We start from the raw sequence: 14432 nt of genomic DNA on the forward strand, positions 1-14432 counted from the left end.
TAATTAATTGCAATCGTCGAACTATTTCTCAAAGTAACTCAGCTTTCCATAGCTCATTTTCATTCTTTGACTGATATTTTTCTGGTTGCTCAGCAAGAATGAAAAGTGCAAGATTTGAGTTTCTTTTTAGTGTATAGTCCCAAAAAAGAAGTTTTCAAAAGTTGAAAATGTATGAAGATTGGCTTAATTTATTCATTAGGAAAAAAAAACAAAAGTAAATTAATTTCCAGGAAATTAATGCAAAGTTTCTAATTTACTTTGACAAGTCATCATAATTTCATTCTTATTTTTGGTTCTTTGGTGACCCAGGGAAATTCTCTTTCATATGACAAAGCTTCTTTTTCTGTAAAAAATGGTAATAATAATTACCTGCTTCACAGCAGTGTGGTAAGATTTACTTAATTAGTGTTTTCAAAGTGCTTTGAGATCCTAGGATGGAAGATGCAATAGAAATGCAAAGTATTATTATTATTCAGAGTTAACAACCAAATTTCAACCATTTGCACTTATCCATCTTAACAGCATGTACTCAAGGGAAGAAAACACATAACTTGTCAGCAGACAGTCCTCTTAATGTGGGTTATAAAACCACCTTCTTGATTACCATCTGGAGTAACATTCACAAGTGAGGGATAGCAGATGTGTGCGCATGGAGAGATGCATCCCCCTTCCCCAATCCATCGGACACATCAGTGTTGCCATACTGTATCCATCCAGCCCAGTGTAACGCCTCTGGCACCAGCCAGCTCTTGGTGCATAAGGGCAAACAAGAGCCACTCGTGCCTTTCCCTCCATCTCTTCAGCAAAAAAAAAGCAACAAACAACACAAGCAAACTCCCCTTTCCTCCTTCCACTTCCCTCTTTCATAATAACAACGCAGCAGCCAACTGTGCAAAGCTCAACAGTGGATGAAAATGTCTTCCTGACCCCTGTGTGCAATTAGTTTCCTCCCAGGAGCATGAGATTTGATTATTTTTGCCGTTATCTTCGCTTGTACAGCCACAAGTGTTATTATCTCTTCTCCATATTTCAGATATGCTTTTTTTTTTCTCCTTGAAGATTAGCCTGAACCTTCCAGAGTCCTTGCAGTGAGGTGCCCTGCGGTGCCCTGCAGAGATGTGCTGCCTTCATAGCAGGAAGCAGCACCAGTCTGCAGTTGGCTTTTGCATCCCTTCTGGCCCCTCAGACCTCTCCAGAGGCCTGCAGAGCAGGGGTGGGAATCCCTACAAGGATGTGGAGGCAGCAGAGCTTTGTGAACAATGTGCAGAAGAGAAATTTACTGGGATTTAATGTTAAGAAGTGGGTGGCTTGACTTAATTTAATTCTGCTCAGATTCTGCTGCCATCCTGCCCCATTTTAGAGGATGAGGTTGTGGGCACAAAAAAAAAGAGCTGTTCTGCAGCTCTCACCTGTGTAAAGCCAGTGCTGAGCATGTGTGGTTCAATGGAATACAAAGTGCATGGTCCTGGTGCCATTTTATTTGCATGCCTTGGGTGGGAATAAATGGAAAGCAATCCTGCCCTCAGGACAGAAACATCAGCCCTCCCAAGCATCACACAGCTTGCTAAAGGATCCACCCAAAAAAGCAGCCTGAGTGGAGAGCAGGCACACATGGCTGCTGAGGACGGCACGGGCTGTGCTGTCAGAAAGGCTTGAGCAATATTATCCAGAAGTTCAGCTCCAGCACAGGAATTCCCAGAGGTGCTGTGTCCAAGATGCCATCCTTTTCATGGCTGCTCTCTCTGCCACTCTGTGTTTTATGGGCAGGTGAGGCCAATAAAACACTTCCCACTTTTAGGGGGTGACTTTCTGCTCACACTGGTGGGCTTCAGATCAGGCCCCTGCTCTAAGTCAGGTGCTGACATTTTCAGACTAAGGAGTGGGAGTGCTGGAATACTTAACCAAGTGCCAAAGAACTGCTGTAAGAAATGAACTAACAAAATATTTATTAAATGAGCCATTTCCTTATTTTACTTTCAAATTGTGGTAAGGAGGAAAAGATTTATAGGTGACAGCAAACAATATTAAAGTCAGTCAAATGCACAGAAGCCCCTGGATCCCCAGGATACCACTCAGGGTAGTGACAGGCTATTTTAAGTCAGTGAACCTGCTTTGTTTCAGTGATCTCAAAAAGCAGGAGAAAAGCCTGTTTTGGCTGAGCAAGTCTCTTTGTGCTGCCACGTGGCTTTTTCAGTGGTGAGCCAGGGTTCAAAGGAGCATGGTGCATCTATCACTGCCATAGTTAATCCTATCATTAGAAGATATAAGCAGCCTTCTCCCACATTAGCAATGTTTAGCTCATATTGCTCTAGCATTCATTTTCACTAATATGGTACAAAAGTGTAATGATGTATAAGTGTTTTTTAATGTTAAGTAAGTGAATACAGGTGGGTAATTTACCACTGGCTCTATACAGATTGGAGCTGGCATTTCCGAAGGAAGACTCTGGACTCTTTCTTCTGTGTTTTTAATATATAATTATTTTTATTTGCTACTGTTCATAGTTTATGCCACTAAGTCAAAGCCGTAAGTGCCAGTTATTTTGGAGCCAGCAGAATGCAAAGTTTGTTTAGAAAGCTTTCAATTAGCCATGGGATGAGTAGGTTTGATGTGGAAGAAGGTATTTTTTACTTGTATCTGTGTTAAGAAGGAATTTTTTGGTTTTAGTAAACTATTTAGGAACGAGTGTGTGCTTCTGGGGCATGATCTCTCTTGGAAGAATAAAAGCTAAAATGGACCAGTGGTTTCTGTGTTGTAAGATGGAGGGTGCACAGGTTTCACTCCAAATTTATTAGTTATCCCGTTTTTACTTTTACAAGAATGTAGAGTACATTCTTGTTCATTCATTCCTATTCATATACTAATGCCCAGGAACTCAAATGAAATTCAGTGGAAAAAAAAATAAAATTAAAACGTGGACAGGGAGAGTTTGGACCAGCAACTCAACCATCCACATGTGGATGGTTCCCTACACAAGGAATGGACAGGGGCTCAGGAAGCAGTGAAGCCAACGGGCTTTGTGGGGTCGCACAGGTCAGACCCCACAGGGAGACTCTGCGTCTTTGCAGCTTCTCATGTGCAGGATTGGGCTTCATTTCCACTTCAAGGGAGTTCTGACTCCCAAGCTAGTGTTGCAAGATTATTTCTCTTTTTTTTTTTTTTTTTTTCTTCTTGTTTTTTTTTTTGCCTCTGTTCCTTTTTTTAGAATTCCTTTCTTTGAAACGTTTTCCTCAGTAGTAATTGCTGCTAAAATTTCACAGAACATTTGCAAAAGTGACAGCCTAATTCTAGAAAATTTCAAACATTTAAAAGGCATTTGTACAGAATTTTGGTGCTGAAAAGCTTGGTTGTTTGGTGAAGTTTTGCTCACTGAAGTTAGCTAGGTAATTTTTTGCAAATCAGAGGACCTAAAGTTTAGTATGCTCCGCTTCCATGCATTTTCTTGCTATATTTGGCATAACTGGAGGAAAAATTGTATATCAGAGATTCTGTTTTAAGGCACCAAATGGGGATTTCAAAGACCTTAGAAACAGCATTGAAAGTATTTACTTAAGATTAAGAAATTTCCAGTGAAAACCGTATTAAAAAAATGTATCTGGTAACTTAAAACATTTTTTCACGTTTGCTTTTGCACTAAATCAGGGTGCTAATTAGCTCTTGGTGTGGGGAAAAAAAATGATGTCATTTTACAGATCTCCCTGTACTTGAAAAAGACCTAGACATTTCCAGGTGGGCTTCTGCTCCATGGGGATCAGAGGAGTCCAGCCTGGAGGGGCTCATGCAGCCTTCTCCAGGGAAGCCCGTGTGCCCACGGCAACCGTGTGCACATCTGCTCCGCAGAGCTCACCAGCAAAAAGGGCAACAAAACCTGCAGCGTGTGAACACAGCCACGGACATTCAAAGCATCTCTCCTTCTGGGGTAGGGAAAAGGATGCTCCATGAAGGTGGTGGGGGCTGCAGGTTTTTGCTGCCTGGTGATGCTGTGCACGGAGCTATCCAGGGATGAGGACAGCCATGCTCTCTCCCAGCCCAGCTAAAGCTCCGTTCCATTCCCAGCCCTCTCCTTCCTTTCCTTCGGGCTGTAGCCTTTCTTTGTTATTTTCCTCTGGGGCTGCAATTTTTCCCGGCTAGCCACAGACAGTATATAAAACACGTTTTACTAAAGTTCTTCCAACAAAAACTTCATTGAAACAACTTTTAAAGTTGTGAAAAAAATAACAGGAAATTCACACTTAGGCCCTTGAGGATGAAACATGACATACGTCTTCCAACACATAGGCACAATGGGGTGCACTATAAAAGTAAATAAGGATCACACCATGGTGCCTAGCTGTTGGAGGACATGCCTTTTGCCATTAAGTTATCATTTCCTTATTTTTTTTGTCCAAACTCCCATGTACTTTTAATTGTTGACTCCAGTGACTAAATTAATCTTCTTTCTTTTATTTTAATAAAGCAATGTGTGACCTGCCTTAAGGTTAGAGACTAAAAATTAGCACAAGCATTAACATTTAATATACCAACCAAAATGAAGATTTACATTGCAAACGGATAGGCAGTCTAAATTTAGGCTGCTCACAAAATGAGGCTATACACAAATGTATTTCATTAATTATATATGTCTAGGAGAACTTAAATACAGCCAACATTTATGCACACTGAGTACACGTGCCAAAAATGTTATAGTCTTGCAGTGGTGAGTGCAGTTTTAATTTGCATGTGCAGTGTATTTTTTCAGTATAAAAGGGAAAATTCCCTATAATCTGCCCATGCTTTCATTTTCCATTTAAAATATTGGCAAAAAACATCTTGGTAGTAATGATCGTAGACTTCACTATTAATATCCAGGATGCATTTCATTCATTTGAAAGCCTCCCTTGTGAAATATTAGCACCCATTTGGAATCTTTTCATTCTCCAAAATGATCAGCTCTGGGGATTTCCTTCCCTTTGGGAGTTCTGGTGTACTTTTAAGGCCAAGACATTCCTCAGAACATGGCAGAGAGGTAGAAATGCCATTAACTATCATTGGGTTGCTCTCCCACCCGACAGTATCACATTACTTATTACTGGAATGCACTTGTGAATTCTGTTTTAAGAGGCCCATTTACAGATGAAAGTGTGCACCCCAAGAGCCTCAGGCTTCTGCAGGAGATCCAGCCTTGGTCTAACAAGAGACCTCCTCCTGGCTCTGCAGAGGTTCCCTGCATCTTGCCATTTCTGCAAAACCTGAATCCTTAAATGCCCCATGTTTTTACCCAGAAGTGGAACAGCAACTTACCCTTGAGCTAAACAGAGGATGACCATTGCTCTCAGTGGATGGTTTCTTCACATTCCTGTCTGACAGTGCCAATTTCATGTTGGAAGGAGTTAGCTGCTGAACCAGCAATCTGTTGCTGGTTCTGGGACACTTATCCTGAGTGCTGGGTTGGAGGTCTGTGTGCTGCATTTGGAACCCATCTGATTTCCATCCTTGGGTCTGATGTGTAGAGGGACATGTCCTTCCACTCAGCTGTGAATTCAGGCCTAGAAAGGAAGGTAACTGAAAACCTCAGCTAAAGGGGAATATAAATATACCTGTGAATTGTGGAGTAAACAGCTGCTGAGTGATTAAAAACTAAGTAAAGCTCAACCACTTATTCAGTTTTTAAAGCTGTTTGCTGCAAGCATCCTGCAAAGTGACAGATTTTTTCTGCTATATAACAAAACATAAAATGAAAGAAACCTTTTTTACTTCATGACAGCTTAAAAGTGCTGTGCTTTTTTTCCCCTCATACTCTGGAGTGGTGTCACTTCAGGAGAATAGCTGTGCCAGGAGGGACCAGCATGTGAGAGGGCCCCATCTCCTCTCAAATGGCACTCAGCATTGCAGAGATGAGACTGACCCTTCAGCAAAGGAAACTGGAAGTCAAATACTGGCAATGAAAAATTCTCAGGGTCAGGTCTCTTATGGAAAAGCATGTTTTGCAAGAGCGTGTCCAAAAAGAGGGATGCCCAGGACAGCATGGGCAAACTGTGCTTCCAGTGATGAACACAAGCTCCTGAAAGCCACCCCACACATCAATAATGCCCCTGGGGCAGTGCCTGCTGTAAGCAGACTTCCTTCATTACCAAGGAAAGTCCTAACATCCTTTCTAGTTTATGTACTATATACAGAGAATCCAGAGCCCTCACCAATGAACTGTTATGGGTCAGAAGAAAATTGCCCATCAAAACTAAGAAATACTAGTCACAATATTTACCACAGAGAGTCTCAGAGATGCTTATCTATATCTAGCATTCTTTCCATTAAAAGCTCTTTCTATCCCTTGCTCAGAAATTATGTTAGAAGAAAAGACTTACAGACCTGGTTCTTCACCTCTCAGGTTAGTGCAAAACACTGTCCACCAAGGGAGCAAGAGACATCTTCTGTCTTTAGGAGATGGGAGCATTTCCTCACAGGAAAAGAATGATGCACTGCCTTATACTCAGGCTGTCAGAAGAAAGCAAGGGCCATCAGATAAGGAAGGAAACCTTCCTCTCCAGCCCTGCAAGAGCGATGCAGATCCAGACACCAGGACTGAGCTGCATCTGCTTATCATTTTGGCCAACTCCATAGGAGTTCTCACGTGATATCTGCAAAGGAAATGAGCATGTCTAGTTAAGTGACTAGACTGCTAAGGAAGAGGAGTTTGCTGTTCTTATGTGAGGCTGTTTCTTGGGAAAGGGATAACCAGACCAGATGAAACTTCAGAAGCAGAATCCTGGGACATGATGGGTCCTTTCTGAAACTACTTGGAAGCCAAGACACTGTTATCCAATCATTGACATTTCTATCTTATTACTAGCAGATGCACAGCAGAGCTTGGTTTGACATAGGGATGAGCATGAGATAAAGTAATGGGAAACTGTCCAAAGGAATTTGAAGAGTCATTTGGAGCTGGAGCGACATGACACTTTCTATTTACAAGGAGTTTTGATCAGAATCGCGTCTGAATCAGACTTCAGGGCTGATGTTTGAAAAAGTTTGGAATTCCACTTTAAAGTTTTGATTCAAATCAGCTCCGGGTCTGAACAAGAACACATCATGAACTTTTATTCAAATAAACAGATGAGTTTCATGTAGAATCTGCAGTGCTTAATACTTCCACTATTTATTATTCATAATGAATGAATATAATTAACTTCTTCTTTTCTCATCTCTCATACCGTCTCTTAAATTTGGGGCAGCTTTCTGATTGAGAGATAAAGCTTCTACCTTCCCCTTCAAGTTTCTCCTTAAGACAAACTTCACTTCGACTGAGCGATAGCAAGTTGGGAAAATAGGTGGATAAGGGGAATAGTCAATATATATAACTAGACCTCCTACAAAGCTTTTTGCATCTACACCTGAGAATGAATACACTGTATACTTGTCCCACAGGCTTTCAGGCATTACTCATCTGCTTAAATTGTTAGCAGCTAACTCAGTGACTCAGAGTGTTCTGCTGTTCTGTAACAGCTGAATACGAGGGCTGTATGAGAAGCACAGCACTTGCACAGCACAGCAGCCTGTCAGAGATTACTCAAAGTGAGATGGGGTCTAGACCTCCCAGTCCCACTGAATGGAAGAGCTGGGTCCCTGAGAGGATGAGAAGAAGGAGTCTTTGACAGTTCATCCTTTGGGAGTAGCATGAAGAGCTGAATATGCTTCTGGGGCAGAATAAGCTTCTGCTCCTTTTCTTGCAGGTGTGGCATGGAAAGGACTTTACTGCAATGCCTGCCCACAGACTTCTCAAAGTCAGCTGCTTTATAAGGCAATCCCTGCTCACTCAGCCTCTGCCTAAATTGTTTATGCCAGGAGAAGAGGATGCGTCTCCCTATTTTTATTCCTTTCTCATGCTCCTGTGGCACTGGGGTGGCTTCTTCATGCCCCTGCTGGAGCCCCAGAGACTTAACATCTGGGTCTCCACTGGGTGCTTTCTCAGAGCTGATCAGTCACTCCACTCCACTGGCCTCTCCTTCCCACCCCTCTGCCTGGCTTCACAGCTGTCTCTCAGGCAGCTCCTGCCTCTGTGCACTTCACAGACTCTCTTTCTCTCATCTCAGTATTTTATCTCTTTCTGTGGGAGGCAGCTGGTTATGAAGAACCCCTGCTGCTCTTTTGTTCCCCAGAGCTGGATTTTCTAGGGCACATCTCTGATCTCAAGTTGTTTGTGGGTGAAAGAATTGGTCATGCTGGATATTTGGCTTTTCTCCCAAGAAGACATATCTTTCCTGGGATCTTTTGCTAAAGAACTAGCAATTTTTACATCAACCTACTGGTCTTATATTCTGAATCATTGACCAGCTGCCCAGAGGACCTGTTGTTCTTCAGGTAGAGTGGGATGAGCACAGCAGCCCCCGGTACTCTGACTGCATCCCAATCATGGTAAGATAGCATTATGTCTGCTTCTTGAAACTGCAAAATACGTAAGAAACAGGGAAATTATATTGACCTCACAGTCAATGTCCCTTTCATGAACAGTCTCTTGGTTTATAACTCTGTACACAGCTTGTTGCTATAAATATCTCAGTGATCCATCTGAAAACAACACACATAAAGAGACGTGAGGAGTTTGTCTTCCTTGTAGCTCACCAAGAAAGTGTGATTTACAGTGGGACCAACATTGTCATACATTTAAAGCAGGCAGTCCTTGTAGTCAGCAACCTGTGATGGTAAAATACGAGTGCTGCCTCAATATTCTCTCCAGTACCAGTGTGCAGGCTGCAGCCCCAGCACACACAGCAGGGACAGCGAGCACAAGAGGAGGAAGGGAAGCAGCACAGGATTGCTGTGTCTGTCCTTGGACAGTATTCTCAATGCCTTTTGTGTTGTCTTCTTCAGTCCCTGAGAGTTACTTGAAGTTTTAGGAGGGAGGGATTGATATGGATGCAATGACAGCTGTGTGTGCTGGGTACTAAAGCATTTGTTATCATAGATACTTCAGGTTTTGTTGCTACCATAAGTGCACTTTCAAAAAGAGTTATTGATGTTTACAGGCATGACCTTGCATATAGAATTTTACGTCACTGATGACCTTCTGTATTAGAAGACATAAATGACAGCTTTGAATAATGGCAAAATATAACACTTTCATTCCATTTTCAGATCTGCTAATTGTCTATAATGTGGTAAAAGTCTCTGATAATAATTGCTTAAAGATATTAATTCTGTTTTTTGGGAACTGCTCAATGAAAAGGTCTGTCTTCATGGACACCCTTTGGAGAAACCTTACAACTTCACTGTTGCCTTAGTTTGTGTTTGGACATCAAGCTAAGAAGATTAAACTATGCATAGATTGCAACTATGCATAGATTTAAAGCTGTAAAAATAATCACTGACTCTTTAAAAAGCTTAATTCAACTCGATGAAGAATAGAACTGGAGTGTATTGTTTCTTTCCAGAGCTACTTTCTGAGCTCCCATGCAGATAAAGCAATTTGCTCTCGCACTGGAGGACAGGTGAAAATTTGTTCTTGCCTGTAGCAGCTGGATGTGAGCTCTGTATTAGGAGGTCTGTATTAAAAATGCTCACACAGCAGTGCTAATCTTGGGGGGAGGTTTTAGATAGGGCTAGGCCGACAAACTGCAGAAAAGTAATATAAAGGGAAGAGCAGTCACCTAGAAATTTCTGTTCAACACTTTCAGAGTGCTGGATAGGTATAAAGGTCACATTCAAAAGTAGGAACTTTCCATGTGGAGGGAAGACCTAATCTCCCAGGGTAAGGACACTGGGAATTGCATAGTCATGCATCCAGAGGGAGCCTGGAGCAGGACAGGAGGCCAAGGGAAACCTGTCTCCCCCTGCAAGGACACTGGTGCTCTCTTGCCTAACACAATCTGATGTACAAATGCCAACAGTGGCACTTAAAACACTGTCTCCTCAAACACTCCCATCTGTTGTCTTGTCCTCTGGACCATTTTTATTTAGAGCTATTGAGAAAAGGCATTAGACACTTAGAACTTGCTGAGTTGTGGAGGAAAATACCAGCACTAAATCACATATTCCTTTCTTCTCTCGCCTGTGTTTGCCTTGCCTAATTTGACTGTAGGTATCTTTGCAGCAAGTCTCATCTGCTAATCTGTGTTCACATTTCCTGTAAAAAACATCCTTTTTGTCTACTGAAACATAGACATTTTCTTTACTATAGACAGCTAGGAACAAAAAAAAGAAAGACATGTTCACACAACTTTTTGTCTTTTTAGAATCACACAGGAATTTTTCCAGACCAAAGAAAATTCAATCTTCTTCCTTCAATTTTTTAGTCTGTTTCAGTACAGATGCTGCAATGTGAGCAGACATCAGTGGGACACAGTGGGAACTTGAAGATGAGAGGCTGGAAAGAGTAACTCTATCTTGGCAGAGAAGGTCTGAGGGAGTCTTTGTACCCTCAGATATTCCAGGAAAAGTGTGATTCATCCCACCTGACTGTCAGCACTTATGTTTTAGACACTCACCTTTCTGTATGTAGGCACCCTTTGGAATAAAGGAAGGAAGTAGGCATTTTCTCCTAAGATTTAGATTAGATGTTTGGAGGAAATTATTAACTTGGAGGGTGGTGAGGTTGTCAAGAGAAGATGTGGATACCCTGTTCCTGGAAGTGCTCAAGGCCTGGATGGAGGGGGAGCTGGGCAACCTGGTCTAGTGGGTGGCATCCCTGCCCATGGCAGGGGGCTGGAACGAGATGATCTTTAGGTCTCTTCCAGCCCAACCCATTCAGTGATTTTATGACTTCAACAGTGTAGTTCATCTCCCCTGGTTTTGACTCTACTTTAGGAACTGTAATTGGGATCTTTTTTTTTTTCCTTCTCACAAGAAGTCTTTCAAATAGATGAGTCTGGAAATATCTGAAGTCTCACTTCAACAATATATGTACCGGTTCCTGTATAGTTTGGAAAAACATGTGTTGTTTTGGAAGATAAACCATTATATCAATCTATATGTCCACTGTCAGGATGCTACAGATGTGACTGTGCAATAAGTGATCCTGTTAATAAAGAGAAGGTTTATTCCTACTGACATGGAATCCATATGGTACATGAATATGATGCCAGTGAAATCCACAGGACACAAGGAAATGTGATTAACTGCTAAACACAATAGCCTGGAAGAGAGAGCTTCTCAATCCATGCCCTGGAATTATCTCAGCATTATTCATTAGAACAATGACCCCCCGATGTTGCACAGACCTTTATGACACCCGAAATCTCTTGTACTGTTCTTCACTCCATGGCAAGTTACAGTTGTTGGATTTCTGCTATTATATCTATAATCTGCTGCAAGGTGGTGATAAAAACTCTTTTGGACTGAGTGAAGCAGATGTACTCTTGATCCTTCTGGATGAGCTGTTGATTGCAGGGGTGAGTGCCTGCTCTTGGAAAAGGCTGGACAAAATGCCACTGTTAATTCCTTTGATGTTCCAAGTTTCTGATGTTCCTAGCTACTGGAAGAGAGGACAGATACCAACCAAATATTGCCTTCATGGTCCAGCATAAACATTGTGACAGGCAGTGCTCACACCAGGAAAAAACCTCAGGCTATGAACAGCAGGAAAGGGATAAATAATCATGCAATGTCTGAATGTGTCAACTCCCAGAAGGGGAAGAAAATAGCAATGATTGCAGAGTCTAAGGGCATGGAGCTGCCCAGTGGAGAGAAGGCTGTCTACCAATAGGCTGTTGACAGATTTGGAGACTCAATTACCACACATGGCAGAAGAAAGAAACTAGACATTTGCAGCTACACTATTAGACTGATGACCAATTATATCCCAGCTGGATTGTTTAACAGCTGGAAGATATTTCCAACAACACTGATAAGTCATGATATTAGGCAGAAGAAGTATGACCATGTGCAGGCAACGTGCAGTCTAAACTATTTTGACATCAGTGGGAAATATGCATTGCTGAAGAGAAACCAATAAACATGAGCCATTATCACTTGACTATTTTTATACAATATGCTGGGGGAAAGGGGAAGGAGGTCACCTACTGCTGGGTCACTGGTAGAGCAGTGGTTTAATCACAGCATAACACTAAAATGCAATTGAGAGAGAAAGCATGGTCCAGGCTAGCATTCTAGCAGCTGATAGGGACATATTTATCAGATCACGGCAGCTTGAGGGCAACATGAAATTAGACCCTCAAGGGAAGCCCTTGGAAAATGCAGAAACCCAAGTCATTGGCTCTGGTTGAGCTTCTGTAGAAAGAAGCAACAACACCACAAAGATGCTTTTGTACAGCCACAAAGACTAGCAGAGCACAAAACAACAGCCCTGGGATGATGCAGACTAAATGGAAGAAGTTATTGGGAAAAAGTCCCTCTCCACAACCCTCTGTTGATAGTAATGTCTGAGATATCAAAGGTGAAAGTGTTGCCATTGGTGCACTTAGAAGCCAGCTCTGCCATACTCTTGGGGAAAAGACAGAGACGTTATCCATTCACCTACCTGAACAACCTTTGTTTACCTTCTGGCAACAGGCCAATGGATCTAGAGTGCTTCCAATAGGAACTGCACACAGGAGGTTGTAAGAGAGTTGAGTTGGAAGCAGGCTCCAGGAAATCAGTATATGCCCATGCGAGTGTAATGTTAACAGAGATTTCTTCATGTTAATTTTAAATGTCTCAGTCAAAAATCTGCTTCATCATACAAAAGTGAACCTTGTAAGTGGTGTTAGCAACAAGCAATACAAGGGACAGGCTAACCTAAGAGGTTATATGTTCTGTGGGTGTAAACATTTTTCTGACTTCCAATACACATGTTGCCCAAGTGTGGCATGTGGTAGAGATAACAGGTTACACATTATTGGCTCTCTCCCTTTTTCTCAGCTGCTGAATTTCATTAAAAGATGGCTAAAATGCATTAATTACTTCCTTAATATTCCCATAATTGCTATTGCTTTGCCACAGGGAGGATACATGATAGGAAGTAGAAGAGGAGGTGATCTTTTTAGATGGGAGAATAGGAAGGGAAGTTTTCATCAGTCAGTCCTATTAAGATGTGATCCCAGATGATAAAGGAGTTTAAGGACCCCTGCTGCTTTAGCACATCTCTGTGTTTTCATTATTGTAGCTAGAGAATGAACTGTCAGGCTCGCAGAAAGACTGCTTTGTCGCTGAGCTAGTCCCTTGATTTGAGGAGTTTTACAGCTTTGTAACATTGCTGATTTCAGCAGAACTGTCCTTAGTTTCCACCAGTATAAAGGAAGGGGGGCTTTGTCACCCTGCTTTTATGGAAACTGAGGCCTAGTAATACCTTTCAATGCTGATTTTTTTTTCCCCAGAAGGTGAAGACATAAAGCCATTGTAACACAGGAGGCAGCAACCTTCCTGTGGCATCAGCTGTCAACATCAAATGTCCTGTCTGTCCTTACAACTTTGTATTTCTCCAGACATTCCAGGAGGAATTACCGTGCTCCTGACTAGGAGCAGGGCTGGACTGTATAGGCACCTACCAAAGAGCCTTGTGTCTTGAAGTAGAATTTGGATGAACCAGTTCACAAAAGTCTGAAAGGTTTCCTGTTGGCCCACAAGTGTTCATTATTATAGTTATAAGGGGCTTTAGCTGGAAGGTGTTGCTAACAGGATTTTACTAAATGTTGACAGGAGGATAAAAAGCACTGTCTATTTGGATACTGTTTATTAAATATACATATAAACAAATTTTTAAAGACTTTTCCCCTTTTTCAGTACATTTCTATTTGATAGCAATATTGAGTTCTGACGGTGATAAAAATATAGCTGATTGTAGCTTTTCCACATGTGTACAAAGTGTAGCTGTTCTGAATCTGCTCCTTCCACTTCTTTCACCAGACTTCTACATCTGTGTGTGTGGTGGAACAGGAGCTTGGAACAGGAGCTCTCTCTGTAGTTACAACTGTGCTTCACTTAAAAAACAAATTGTTAAGTAACACATTTGTGATATAATAGCAAATAATAAATATAGGCTTTGGAGACCCTCCTCCTCCAGGGCTTTCCTCTCAACCCGTGTTCAGCTCATGTTGTTAAATTGTCTGGAACCTCACCTATTGCCAAAACACTAAGACAAAGCCTTGTGACTCATAAATTGATGCATAGATGACATCTACTTCAGAGAGACTGCTAAACCCGCTCAAGAAATTTAAACATATCTCAGAACCATGGCATTTTTGAAAATTCTGCCTCGTTGTTGTTTTGTTTGTTTGTACTTCTTTCAATACTAATATTTACAAACGTTGCACACCATTCTGGGCACATTATTCTAATTTGTGTGTACAAAGACCAACACAATAATGGGCTCTCTTCTTGTTGGGAAATACTAGGCACAACTTAGCAAACAATAAATCTAAGGCAAATAATAATACCAGTAAGTGCATGCCCACAGTCAGATAATTCTTTGGGGTTCTGTGTATTTTTGTAATCAATTAGGTTGGAAAAGACCTCTGTGATCATTA

General features: G+C 41.7%; 1 long non-coding RNA gene across 4 annotated transcripts in view; it reads left to right on the forward strand.

Annotated features, from left to right (window-relative positions):
* The first annotated feature begins 7460 nt into the window (after window positions 1-7460).
* LOC148225409 (uncharacterized) overlaps window positions 7461-14432 on the forward strand; it is a 125583-nt gene continuing 118611 nt past the window's right edge. For all 4 annotated transcript variants that reach the window (XR_015807170.1, XR_015807168.1, XR_015807171.1 and 1 more), the window contains exon 1: window positions 7461-8388. This is a non-coding gene — a long non-coding RNA (uncharacterized LOC148225409). The remainder of the gene's footprint in view (window positions 8389-14432) is intronic.

Source organism: Sturnus vulgaris, chromosome 1 (assembly GCF_052056855.1).
Source record: "Sturnus vulgaris isolate bStuVul1 chromosome 1, bStuVul1.hap1, whole genome shotgun sequence".
NCBI lineage: Eukaryota > Metazoa > Chordata > Aves > Passeriformes > Sturnidae > Sturnus > Sturnus vulgaris.